This window comes from Coenobita brevimanus, chromosome 30, assembly GCF_032717465.1.
Source record: "Coenobita brevimanus isolate Jiangsu-jjx chromosome 30, ASM3271746v2, whole genome shotgun sequence".
NCBI classification, from domain to species: domain Eukaryota; kingdom Metazoa; phylum Arthropoda; class Malacostraca; order Decapoda; family Coenobitidae; genus Coenobita; species Coenobita brevimanus.
In genome coordinates this window covers 11491838-11506996 of record NC_136983.1, presented here as the reverse complement: position 1 = coordinate 11506996, position 15159 = coordinate 11491838, and positions in this window count along the sequence as shown.

Below are 15159 nucleotides of genomic sequence, written 5' to 3'. Positions count from 1 at the left end.
GTGCCAATGTGCCGGCTCCCGAAGGTGGTTGGCAGAGGGTGGCTAACCGTCGGTTCTTCCACCCACAGTATACCCGGCAAGAGATACTGTGCGACTGCTCCTTTGGGGGAATAGCAACCCTGAGGCTCCTCCTGAGTCCTGTGTTAAAAAGGAGGCCAGTCCAGGAGACTCGGCATCCAAGACTTTGCTTGGGATCTTGCCACTGCAAACCCCACCCCGATTCTGGCGAGAGTTCCCTCTGCCGAAGTGTAGTGTACTTTTCCTGTACACTGCCGGGTGGTCTGTCTGTGGGGAAGAAGGGCGTCAGGTCGCGAGGGAGATAAGACGCTCTTGCCTGGAAGGTATGACAGGTGAGCCAGCTTCCTTGTCATCTCTTCGTGGGGTTGTTATCGCACCCCCCCCCCCGTACTCTCCTCCTTGGGTGGTGGTGTCTGGTTCACCCCGCCGCGCGGGTATTTCAGTATGAAAAATAAGGATTATACAAAAATGCCCACATCTTAAGAATAACAGTGGAAAATACAAATTTCCTATTTCTAGATCCATGTGCAGTAAGGGACGAAAACTCACCTACAATTCCACTACGACTACTTCACTCCGGAGGTATATTTGTCACATTCTTCCTGACGCATCGATGAGTATCATCACCGAGAAGGGAAGTCGGCCTATACCAAGTTCCTCTCAGCCACGGACAACTAATCAGTAAAAGGAAGTGAACGAGAGATGTGAAACAGGCGAACTTTTAATCCATTTTTGAAAATGCCTACAAAATATATCTGTTCAAGGTGTTCGTTGCTTTTATAATCAGTGTTGTAGGTGTTCACCTGTTATTAGTTTCCTTTTCCGTAGGGAATACAACTTTCAGTGCTCAGTCTACTTAACATTCTACGTAAAGTTCCATCATAATGCTGTGCTGATAAAAATGACAATGTGTACACATAAAATGGATGTTACTATGATGCCACTCTTTCATAATTGTATGGACGAAAGAGTATGCACACGTTTTGTATGCAATGTGTTTATATAAACAAAAAAGTATAATCAATCTAAGCAAAAATATACACAATAAAATAAAGTAAAAAAGAGGCTTAGGATATAGGAGTAGGTAAAGGAAGGGCCCAAAGGAAGAAAATAAATTGTCCCCAGGCTCCATTTTCTCGGATTAAGTGCAGAGACGCAAAAAATTAACAGCTTAATAATAGCCCAAATAAAATATAACACACAGTTATATATTTAGGGGTGAAACTTTTATTTATTTTTTTTTACCGATCTTACAAACCCTTCCAAGCTACCTGGATAATACTGAGCAGCTCATCGGATATCATGCGGCTGTGACACTGTTTTTCGAGGCAATGTTACGATAACTGACCAACTGTACATGTATGGCCACAAAAGTCACATCACTTCAGCCCACACACACACACACACACACACACACACAGAAAGAGAGAGAGAGAGAGAGAGAGAGAGAGAGAGAGAGAGAGAGAAATAAGCAGAAAAATTAATAAATAAGCTCAAGCGAATACGAGTAAAATGGTCTACAATATATACACACCTTTCCACCTCTCGCCCATGCCTGTCGTATACATTACCTTGCCTGATTAACGGCTTGGTCTCCATATTATAATTTACAGAATAAAATAATGATAATATATACCAAAAATAAGGAAACAGAAGAACAAATAAAGACAAGTTCAGCAACTAACAAGAAAGTGAATACACACACACACACACACACACACACACACACACACTTCGGTAGCAGTTTCGTCTCGTACGTAGGTATATGGACGGGTGAGAAAACTGAGTGTAGGTGGTTGGTAGATGAACTGAGAGCACATAATAAATCCGTGCTTATAGTGCAGAATCTCACTCACCTGTCTCCCTTCTTTTCTCTGCTCTTTACTTCCTACAAGTTACTCCCATTGATTCCCTCTCCCCTTTCCTTCCAATATTTTCCCCTTCTTCTGTTTCCCTTTCCTTCCTCCCCACTTCCCCTGTCTGTTTGCTGTATATATTAAGGCGGAGTGTCGGCTCATCATTTTCGATTTGGGACCTGGCGAGGGTGTGTTCCTATGTACTGTAAATCTAATTTTAAGTGGGGTCTGTTTCATACAAAAAGTCAAACAGAAAATGCCATTTACCCACCCAGAATCATGATTTTTTAATGTTTACATCTACTGCTAGCAATCGACTGACACCTGAGCAGTCACTTCAGTCCTAAATCCCATTTTAATCCCCGAATTCTTCCATTTTCTTAATTGGGATCTGGTAAGGGTGTGTTCCTATGCAAAATTTTATTTTAAGTGGGCTCTCTTTTCTACAGAAGTCGAAAAAACTCGATTTATCTATCCATACTTGTGGTATTACACTGGTCGTCCTGCTATGTAGCATTTTGGTAACAAAAGAATAGAATCAAAGTACAGAAGAACAGTTACCTGGCATTGTGGCAAGTCACAACCCAGCACAACACTGTATGTCTTCTATTAATATTTCATGTTTCAGAGAAGGTAGTCGATGAAGCTAAACTTAATTTTCTGGCTTACAGGACTCAGGATGGAAATCACAACAATGAAGAAAGCAAGTGGATCTCACGTGAGTGAACTTCTAGGAGAGTCCAAAGATCAATTCCTTAGTGAACTGACTACCTTAAAAACTGCTTTCAAAGCTGCTCTTCGACTTCAGCAGAAGAAGTTGCCTGAAGATAGCATCAGTTGGTGCAACGACCCAGTTCGTGAGATGATGCAGGATCTTCATCCACTTATCAAAACTCAATGATGGTCTGCCAATTCTCAGTTCAGTGGGGAGGTCCACTTGAAGGATAAAAGTTTAATTGACAGCCTAGTTTCTAAGTGGAAAACTTTGGAAGATATCTCTTAGAATAGAGTCAAGGGGCAGAAGAAAGAGCATTTCATGGAAAGCCTTGAGGAACTGTTTAATAGGATAAAAGTTTAATTGACAGCCTAGTTTCTAAGTGGAAAACTTTGGAAGATATCTCTTAGAATTGAGTCAAGGGGCAGAAGAAAGAGCATTTCATGGAAAACCTTGAGGAACTGTTTAATATTACCAGATGCAAGATTTTGACAAGCGGGGACCACGGCTGCACTGGAAACTGATCCAGTGGTGCTCATAATAGGTGCTCATGTCCCCAGGCTCAGAAATATTCTGTCATTGAGCTTAAGTTCCTTAACCCCTTAATCACGGGGCGTCACTTTCGTGACGCTAGGGAGCAAGGGATCATACCGCGGGGCATCACTTTTGTGATTCTGTGTTATTTTGAATTCGCCTGGGCTTTCAAGTGGTGGCTTGTATCATCTATCAGTACTGCCGATGTCCAACACTAGTCAGCACTCCTAATCTCATCTGCACTCCCATCCATTGTTGACAATTTAGCCATTTCTCCCCGTTCTTGACTCCCCTCCCTATTTCCCCTCCATTACCCTCTCCTCTCGCCTGCCCGGCTGTGCTATGCTAAGTAAATCTTCCCTGGAATTTTCCACTGATTTCATCCATTGAAATAAGCCCTATGCCCTATTCTCATACCAAATATTATATACAAAAAAGAAATAAGGTAAGTGATAGTGCCATACACCTGGAATTGGCTAATTATCACCTGACAACACCTCACGTGCACTCGTTCGCTAATTTTCGCTGTTTATTTCCCCTTGAAATATGCCGTATTATCTATTCTCGTAATAATAATATATATAAGGAGGGAAGGGAGAAGCCTAAGTGATATTTACATTCACCTGGAACTACCTAATTTATTATGTATTGTTTAGATTTCCTGCCAATCATTTCATAGCGTATATATTAGCAGCTGTCACCAGGCTGAGATTGGCAGCACTGCACTCCCCCTAGGCAGGCCACCAGTGTCCACATTGTATTCAATTTACTGTCGTCTTTCAAGGTGAAAGCACGCCGGATTCGCGCCTGTCAAATTCCGCCACTTTTTAGCCCCAGGCAAAGGGCCCTGTGACCTCTACTCCCTACTAAACCTCGTGTGGAAAGAGGTAAAGGGATAAGTGATTGCTGTGGAACGTGAACTGGCTAATTTGTTAATGAAAATGATAGAGAGTGACTATGATCTTTCTGGTGAGTAAAACAGTGCAAGTGGAAATGTAAATAATGTGTAAAAAGCATGTGAAAGCAATGAATGTAAATATAAGTGAACAGTGGAAAATAGTTTTATAAGTTACTGCAAGTGACAGTGCCTAACACATTGTAAATAAAATAGAAATGTAAATAATGTAAATAAAATAGAGAATTTAAATAGAAATATAAATGTGTAGTAATATAAGAATACGAGTATATATACTAAGAGTAATGAGAGTGAAAGTTTCACTCTAGCATGTATGAATACTGGGAGTTATGAAAGTGAAAGTGAAAGTGACAAATTCACTCTCAACGCTAGTATACAGGACGAGAAAGTGAATGCTATGTATTTTACTGAAAAAGAAATTGAATGCCTACAGTGACAATAAACTACTATTACTGAAGGAAACTTATGGATAAAGACTGTAGATAAATATAAGTGTTATATAGTAATAGAAATATAAAGTGTGAGTGTTTTTATAAATAATAAATGACAGAACACCAGCGGATCACAATTGGGAAGATCATACGTGCTCGTAATTTTCATTGCTTTCAGTGTGTTTTTTTTTTGGAGTATGGATTCCAAACTATTTGAGAATCATAGAATATTGTTTCTAGTGATAATATCAGGCTGTGGTAATCATATTACGGGTTGTCGGGAAGTGTAAAGTGAAGACTTCGTTACCCAACTTCAGAGGTCTCCACAAGTCCTACGGTACTCGACGAAGGCTCAACAAACATCCCAGGAGAAAGCTGAAGGTATGTGCCATATGCATATATAATTTTAATATTCTAGGACTAATAACTGATTTTTGGCAAATATTTTTAGAGTGTCTGTCGGAGCGCGAATGTGCCCGCGGGACACGCAAGTCAAAGCAAAACAAGCCCGTGGTTTAGGGGTTAAGGCTCAGAGAGGCAAAATTGTTGACTTCAGCTGTCTTCAAATAGGTAAATTTGACCTGTACGAGACCTCCAAGATGAAGAGGAGAGAGGAAAGGAAGGAGGCCGAAAGGATTAGACTTCTGAAGCATGAAGAGCAAACTAAAACAAGAGGCTCCCCCCAAGGGGAGAATCACACCAGCCGCGAGGCAATACGTATCTAGCGCGACTTGGAATTGTATCTTGACCTTGACCTAGTTTCACCAATTTCGAACTTGTAGGAGATTTTCATCCCTACTACAAACCTGTATATTTTTGTGATGATATCTTGAGCGGTAGCGAAGTTATTGTGGTAACAGATACTCAGACACACGGACATACAGGCAGACAGACAAACTAAAAAAACAATATTCGTATGAGATTTTCATCCCTTCTACACATCTGTAAAGTTTGGCCATGCTGTCTTTAGTGGTTGCGAAGTTATCGTGGTAACAGACACACAGACCTTGATCTACTTTCACCAATTTTGAGCTGATCTGAGTCTTGATCAAAACCATGCCTACAGGCTGTACTAGGCCGTCAGGACTAGTGAAATCTCCAAGGACCTTTGATTCAAAACATAAGTGTGGGACCATGGATCTGGCCAGGTGGTTGACATGCACCAACAGACTCTGCAACCTGTGGAAGGGGAAGCATAATCTTCAGGCTCAAGATATTCGGAACTTCAAGTCTCTTATGAAGTGGATTCTTGGCTGTTACTACCCAGTGTGGTTTAGAATTAAATCTCAACACAATTGGTTTCATGACTCCAACCATATTCTGAAGCAGGTGGAGCTCTTCAGGAAGCAGAATCAAGTTAATCAACAGCATTCTTGGGACACAGGTCAGAGAGGACCCTACTTTGCCCATAGTTCACAAATCCTCCAGAGTCTGCTGTGCTCTAGTGATGAGGAGCTGAGGAGATTTGCTGTTAACATATTCTTTAATACCATGAGGAAGAGTGACGAGCCTCTAGCTAAAAAGAAGAGGGGACTGAAGAAGATAGAGTACCAGTTGAGAATAATCCTAAGCTGAATGAAGAAGCTACAAGCCTACAGAACTTGATTTCTTGGGAGGAAGACATCCATGAACCAGTTTTAACTTTGAAGCTGAGTGCCGAGGATCTGATGGAGTTCTGCTCAGTGCCTATGGTGGTTCTTGATCTTCCTCTTCACACCTAAAGCATTGAAAGATGCGTTAAGCAGGTCACAAGAGCTGCCTGGACAGTCTTTGGCTAAAAAAGAGAAGACTGCCTCATCGGCTTCATCCAAGATTCTGCATATCATCGGGAAAGGTTTCTGGCTTTCAAAACCAATAATGACTACAAACTCTGAGAATTCAAGACCTACTTAAACCTCATAAGAACTCCTCATAAAAAGATTCAAGACTTAATAAACCTCTTAATAGGTTTTACTCTTCAGGAACTTCTTTTCATGATTTTTCTGCTGGCTTATTATGTACTTTTCTGCAGGCCAACTAAGAGAGATCAACCAAGAGGCCTGAAGCCTTAATAAATAAGGCATTTGAAGCTCCCTAAAGTGGCTGAGCAAGATATCTGAAGCCCAAATTTAATGTAACCTTCTAAGCTACTTAAAGTGCCCAAGGATGAGGCCAGCAGCTACAACCAAAAGTCCTCAAAGACCTTAAGGTCTTTAGCCAAAGGCCACACTCTTTCAGGGCTCAAGGAAGAATAGGCGTGTGTCTTTACTTCAGAGGTTGCAAGTCTCCCACCACAGTCTCATTGAGACTTTGGAACCAAGAGGAGCTCCTATTCAAGTCTTATAAAACTTAAAATTCTTAAGTTTTGCATGATTCCAGAGTAAAATCAAACAGACTGAGCGCCTATAAAATACCAGGTAATGAAAACATGAATTCAGAAAGGAAGAATTCAGGGATTACAGGAGGATTTGGAACTGAAGCGCTTGCTCAGCTGTCAGCTGAGGGCTAGCGATAGATATCAACTTTAAAAAATCATGATTTTGGGTAGGTAGATGGCCTTTTATTGACTTTTTGTAGACAACAGACCGCACTTTTAAAAATTTCACATACGAACACACCCTCGCCAGATCCCAGATCGAAAATATATATATATATATATATATATATATATATATATATATATATATATATATATATATATATATCAGACGGCATAATCCCGTAAGGGATTATATATATATATAACGTAAAATACGGGACAGGCAGTTAAGAATTTTAATTCATGAAAAAAAAAAAAAGTTAAAACCTGCATATAATGGAAAGCACAGAAATCAATGACGGATTCATAATGAAATTACTTTAAAGAAATTGACTAAACTCTCACTAATGGAAAAAGTAGAATCAAGTTTTATACTTAAACTGTTTGGAATATCTAGTAAAGTTGATGATAGTGATGACAATGAATCACTGTCACAGTTACTGGGTACTGGAGTGACGTCTTTGCGTGGTGGCAGCTCTGAAACTCGGCCACCCCGCTGCACGATTATGGAAGTGTCTTCCAGTACCTTCATTGTCATTCGAAAGGGAAATGATGGACTGCAAGAGAAGGGCAGTTTTTGCTTGTAATCCAGTGGTTTCTCATACAGAGGAGCTTGGGTCAAGAACAACAGCAACAACAATAATAAAAACATTATTACTTAAACTATAGGATATACGGTATATGTTACAGGAGTTTGTGAAGCCAGTGATTTCATGAAATCCCTAGGGAATTCGTGAAATGAGTTTAAATTAGGATGGGTTAATTATAGTGAGGTTAATTTAGCCTGCAGTTAGGTTAGGCTGCGATAATCTAGGTTTAGTTTTGGTTAGGCTAGTTAGGTTAGGTTAATTTATATGGAAGCCTAACATGACTTAACATTCATATAAATTAACCTAACCTAACCTAACTTCTATCTATATACCTAGGCTGCCTCTCCCCCCCCCCAAAAAAAAAAGAGGAGGTAGCCGAGACAGGAGAACAAACTCCCAGTCTACTTATCCACACACCTACATTTACTCGTATCTTAGCCCCAAGCGGAGAAAGGTCAGATTCTCACCGCACCACACCGCACGAGGGTTACCGCACAGTGCAATCAGCGACATCCACAGCTGGGCCCGACTGCAAAGCTAGTTTTTCCCTGCCACATCATAATGGACCCATCCCCTTACCTGCACTTGACCTGATCACCTGATCAGAGCAAATGCCGGAAAATATCCCCTCAGGGCAGTGTCACCTTTTATTCATTCACATTTTCTCTCCAGTCATCCCTATCACTTAAACTTAACCTAGATTATCCCAGCCTAACTTAACTGCAGCCTAAATTAACCAAACCTTAATTAACCCAACCTAGTTTAAACTCATTTCACAAATTACCTAGGGATTTCATTAAATCACTGGTTACACAAATGTCTTTTAACAGATACGTGTATACGAGTATATATATATATATATATATATACATATATATATATATATATATATATATATATATATATATATATATATACATATATATATATATATATATATATATATATATATATATATATATATTCCATTTATCCGAACACCGATAATCCGAAAATCCCAATAATCTGAATTTTGGAAGAAGGCTGACAAAAACTCCAAAAGTAAAAAAAAATCAAAATTAAACAATTCAAACTGGGCGACAAATGCGCCGAAGTGCCGAGCAGTGTGGTCATGGAAGTTTCATGGAAGGAAGCTTCTGTATACTTTGATAAACTGGTGCATTTCGTTGAACATAATAATTACAATGAGGCTGAGGTGATCAATTTCTATATCTTGCGAAACGAGTTCAACAAGAAACATGTGCAGGCTGTCAGGCAGGCTGATATCCGTGACTGGCAAAAATGCATGAGCAACGAGGCAGGTAAGTCCACTGATGGTTTTGGGACAATTCGTTGTCAAGTCCATTCGCCGTCACAACAACAGGAAGACAATTCGCCATCAGGACAATTCGCACCGTGGACGATTTCCCGTCATTCTGTAAATATACTTATTATTGATTAATTGATACTTTAACCCTTACAACGCGGGCATGTTTACCAATGTTTTGCGTTTCCCGTGGGGTTATTCGGGCTCCGACAGACTCTCAAAAAATATTTGCCAAAAATCAGTTATTAGTCATAGAATATTAAAATCATATATGCTTATGGCACATACCTTCAGCTTTCTCCTGGGATGTTTGTTGAGCCTTTGTCTGTTACCGTAGGACTTGTGGAGACCTCTGAAGTTGGGTAACGTAGTCTCCACTTTACACATCCCGACAACCAGTAATATGATTACCACAGCCAGATATTAACACTATAAACACTACTCTATGATTATCAAGTAGTTTGGGATCCATACTCCAAAAAAAAAAAACTGTGAAACCAGTGAAAATTATGAGCGCGTATGACCTTCCCACTTGCGCTAGTTCGCTCTTGTTACTCTGTCATTTATTATTCATAACCCCCTCACACTTTATATTTCTATTACTATATAACATATATATCTGGAGTCTTTATCCATAAGTTTCCTTCAGTAGTATTAGTTTATTGTCACTGAAGTCATTCAATTTTTCATTCAGTAAAATACGTAGAGAGCCACGGATTCACTTTCACTGTTATAACATCAAGTGTTTGTACTCATATTCTTATATTACTAATTACTTACATTACTATTTACATTTTCTATTGTATTTTCAATATTTACCCTTCTATTTTACTTACACTATGTTATTCACTGTCACTTTCAGTAAGATAAAACTATAATACACTGTTCAATCATATGTACTGAACATCCATTGCTTTCACTTGCTATTTACACATTATTTACACATTATTTTCACATTACTTTCCTTTCCCACTTGCACTTTTAGAACTGCTTCTGGCTGTGGTAATCAAAGAAGCAGGTAACACAGAGGGAAACCTGGCACTCAGCACACTGCCAAGAGGTGCGTTTGTGCTCAGGTGTGTGTCGGGTGGTATGTGCACACACCTGGCACCTGCAGATCGCAGCCTTCCTCTTGCCTGCGGCAGGCATTTGCACCAGTCTGTGCCGATCCATGTACGCCCTCTGCTCAAGTCTGTTGGGAAGTGTTACTGGATGGTGCCTTGGAGTTGCTGCTGTCACCCTACCATATCTTTCCAGCAGCTGCTGAACACAAGTCCTGGCGAACAACCTCAGGGAGAAAGACTTGGGTGGCTTGACCTTCATCTTGTACAGGATGAAGACGTTCAGCATCGTCATGTCTATGAGATGCAGAAAAACTTTCCTGTACCACCTAGTATTCTTCCTGAGGCAGTCAATCTCACCAATCATCATGTCGGACTTGTCCACCAACCGCATGTTGATATTGTAGTCTAACACAGCATCAGGTTTCATCACAGGTTCGCCTATCCTACGGTCGACCTTCCCACTGTCTGTCATTTCCCCCTTATGTACGGTGGTGAGCATGTCCACGACCCTCTTGTCATGCCACTGTATTGCCAGCATCTTCTCAGACTTGCATAGGTGCACGTCTCCTCGCTGCGAGGTTCCTGCCTCTGGGAATTTAGGGAAGTGGGCACGATTACTTTTGATAGTGCTGCAGGAGCCAATGCCGTGCTTTGAAAGGCATTTGGCAAGTTTCGGTGCTGTATAATAGTTGTCTGTATACAGCACATGATTCCCACCAAAATACTTTTCAAGGAACATTTCACTACACAGCCTGAGAAGCCAATGGGGTGTGTTTTATCCAGATCGATAGTGCTGGCTGAATAAATGACGAAGTCAAGGATGTACCCCGTCTTACAGTCGCACAGTACAAAGAACTTGATTCCAAAGCAATGGCGTTTGCTTGGAATGTACTGCACAAGCCGAAGACGTCCTCTGAACAAAACCAAGGATTCGTCAATGACGACCTTCTGCAAGGGGTGGAAGAATGACATAAACTTATCCTTCATTCTGCTCAGAATCTCCCGGATCTTCCAGAGTGGGTCAGTTTGGGAAGGTACACCATTGTCGGCAAAGTGCAGGTTTCCCATGATGTTCCGGAAGCGATCGCTGGCCATGTACTTACTGAAGGTGGGTGAGGGTAGTAAGGGGTCCATGGACCAGTATTCTTCCAACTCATGCTTCTTTGAGTGTGGCATGAGAAGCATGAGGGCGAAGAACACATACAGCTCCTGCACTCCCAGCATGGACCACTGTTGCATCTTGGCTGCACCTGTACCACTTGCAGCACGTTGTGATTCATACCTGTTGGTCTCATCACATATGTGCTGCATGACTTCGTCATCTAGGAAGGCCAAGAGGAAGTCCACACACTCAGCATCATCGTCAAGAGTGAAGGCAGGCTGTACTCCTGAGGAACTCTCATCAAAATCTAAATGTTCTGGGACAAAATCGGACCCTTCCGTCCACACGAAGGCATCCAGGATTCCCTGTCGTGGCGGTGTAGGGTGGGTGAGGGTGGTGGGTGTCTATGAGGGAGATTTACCACGTTCAAGGTCACTCGCACTGACCCTGGGTTGCCGTACAGCACTAGCAGCCCTTACTCTAGTAGCAACTCTACTTTTACGGGTCAGGGATTTACCTCTTCCTCTACAGCCTGCCTTCACAGTTGTTGCTGGTGGTGACTCCGACGACGAAGACTCCGGAGATAATTCAACAGAAGAAGAGGAAGAAATGAGTGAAGTGGGGCTTGGGGAACGGGGAGGTGAATCAACTCGGGACTCATGGCGGGCTGGGTCACATGGGGCCATTGTTTCGGGGCTAACACACTGCCTTTTCACTCCCTTCCCAAATTCCTTCCCTTGCTGCACTAATGGCTCCTTTCCCTTGGAGCTAGGGATAACTTTGGACACTGAAGCACTCGTACTAGTACTTTCTGGCACGATTTCCTCACCCGGCTCATCACACGAATCCCCCGAAGGGTCAGAATCACTATCCATCATCACCATTGACAATTCCGCTAGTTCACGTTCCACTGCAGAGTCACTTAGTCCTTTCCTGCTTCCCTCACGAGATTTTCTGGGTGTAGAGGTCACGGGGCCCTTTGCAATGGGTGCAGAAGCAGCAGAAATAGCGGGGCGCGAGTGTGACATGTTCTGACCACAGCAGAGGACAAGGAACTAAATGCCGTGGTTTATCTGAGAAGGTAAGGGTTGACAGTGACAATGAGGATGACAGCTGCTAACTTACACGCTAATAAATTATTAGTAGAAAATCTCAGCAATACATAAAGAAATAGGTAGTTCCAGGTGAATGTAAATGTCACTTAGGCTTCTCCCTTCCCTTCTGATATATATTTTTGTTACAGAAATAGATTACAAGGCATAATTCAAAGGGGAAATTACCATGGTAATGTAGCGAATGAATGCATGTGAGGTGTTGTCAGGTGATAATTAGCCAATTCCTGGTGTATACCATTATCACTTACCTTATTTTTCTTTTGGTATATATTATTTCGTATAAGTTTAGGGCATAGGGCTTATTTCAAGGGATGAAATCTGTGGAAAAATCCGGGGGAGATTTGCTTAGCGCAGCGTGGCTGGGGAGGTGAGAGGACAGGGTAATGGAGGGGAGGTAGGGAGGGGAGTCAGGAAGGGGGGAAAATCGCTAAAATGTCAACAATGGATGGGAGAACAGATGAGATTTGGAGTGCTGACTAGTTGGACATTGGCAGTACTGATAGATGATACAAGCCACCACTTGAAAGCCTGGGATAATTCAGAATAACACAGAATCACAAAAGTGACGCCCTGCGGTATGATCCATTGCGCCCGAGCATCACGAAAGTGATGCCCCGCGGTTAAGGGGTTAATAACTAACTTTCGGGGGAATCTATCAAAGTCTATGTTCATTCAATAGCACAGGCTTTGGATATCATTTATAAGTTGCACTATTAGACAATAATTAACTTGTTTCTACCTTGCTGTAGTTGACTTTGAATTATATTCTAGCGTCACTCATAGCTGTCTTCATTAATTTCCATTGGTACTACAACATCCTGGGTATATTTTAAAACGACTTTAAAGAGATACACGTATTCAAAAACTAGTGTACTTGCTAAATAAACTGATATGTAAATAAACGATGAGGAATTGTCCTGACGGGGAATCGTCCACATTTTGATGGCGAATTATGCTTTTACAATACGTGCGTATTATTATTAACCTTGTACTTACTCTCTCTAATTGGATTTACCTGCCTACAACTGCTGTTTTCAACACTACGCATTACTGGTGAGTTAAACAACCCATTACATCTCTTAATTTACCAATTACAGTTCGTGTCTTAAGTAATACATTATTAAGTAAAAAAAAAATGGGTAATACGTAATGTTAATATGTGCCAAATTGTATTATGAATGAATGAAAAGTGATCCATTCAGTAAAATTTCAGTTTAAACATGAAATTAAATGTCTTACGGGTCCCACCCAAAAATCCGAAAAATCTGATAATCCGAATGATTCTCAGTCCACTGCCATTCGGATTAATGGACTTTTACTATATATATATATATATATATATATATATATATATATATCGATATATATATATATATATATATATATATATATATATATATATACAGAGAGAGAGAGAGAGGGAGAGAGAGTTTGGGAGGAATCTGAGTGTGAAATGGAGGGAGAGTAAGAAATTGTTTTGGAAGGAGGTAAAGAAAGTAAGGCAGTGTGAAAGGGGAAATAGTAGGGGAGTGAAAGATAAGAATAATGGATTGTTGGTGGAGAAAAGAGAGAAATTGAGGAGATGGAAGGAACACTTTGAGGATTTGTTGAATGTAGAAAGTGAGAGCAGTGCGAGTATAAGTTGTTGGGAAATGGCTGGGAGAAGAAGAGATGAGAGGAAGGAGAAACAGATCAGTAGGGCAGAAGTAGTGGAAGCAATGAAGAAGATCGAGTTGGGAAAGGCCCCAGGAATTGATGGAGTGTGTGGTGAAATGCTGAGGTATGGGGGTGAGATTGTTGTGGAGTGGATATGGAAGTTGTGTAGATTGGCTTGGGAAGAGGGAATGGTTCCAGAGGACTGGAAATCAGGTATAATTGTTCCTTTATACAAAGGAAAAAGGGAGAGAGAAGTATGTGGTAACCATAGGGGTATTTGCCTTCTTAGTGTGACTGGTAAAGTATATGGTAGAATACTCATTGATAGGGTTAGGCATATGACAGAGGAGCTAGTTGGAGAAGAACAAGGGGGATTTAGGAAGGGAAAAGGGTGTGTAGATCAGATATTTGTTCTAAGATGTTTAGTGGAGAAGTATCTAGAGAAGGGAAAGAAAGTGTACGCTGCCTTCATGGACTTGGAGAAAGCTTATGACAGAATAGATAGGCAAGTTATATGGAAGGTATTAAGAATATATGGAGTGGAGCGGAAATTGTTGAGTGCTGTGAAGAGTATGTACGAAGGAGCTAGGGCTACGGTGCGAGTGGATGGTGAGCTGAGTGAGTTCTTTGAACTCAATGTGGGACTGAAATAGGGTTGTGTGATGTCTCCATGGCTGCTTAATATATACATGGATGGGTTGTAAAGGAGGTGCAAGGTAGGGCAGTGGATGTGGGGGTGTCTCTGATGAATGAGGGTGAGATTTGGAAGATTCCGGTGTTGCTGTTTGCTGATGATACAGTATTGTTGAGTGAAGATGAATGGGAGTTGCAAGGTTTGGTGAATGAATTTGGGACAGTGTGTAAGAGGAGGAATCTGAAAGTTAATATAAACAAGAGTAAAGTTATGGTGTTTGAGAGGAATGAAGTCACAGAATATACAGTAAGGTTGGATGGTGAGGATATGGAGAATGTGAGTGCATTCAAGTACGTGGGTATTGTGATGAGTAAGGATGGAACTTTGGGGGATGAAGTGCGTGAAAGGGTACAGCAGGGAAGGAAGGTTGTTGGTTCACTGAAAGCAGTGATGAGGTATAGGGAGGTGAGTATGGAAGTTAAGAAGTCACTGCATGATAGTATTCTGATCCCTCCTGACGTATGGAAGCGAGGCGTGGACCCTGCAAGAGGGGAACAAGTCAAGAGTGAGAGCAGTAGAAATGAGTTACTTGATAGGAGCATGTGGAGTGACATGGAGGGACAGGTTGACGAATGAAGAAGTGAAGGAACGTTGTGGGTGGATGTGGATGTGGTTGAGAAGATTAGGAGAAATACACAGGTGGT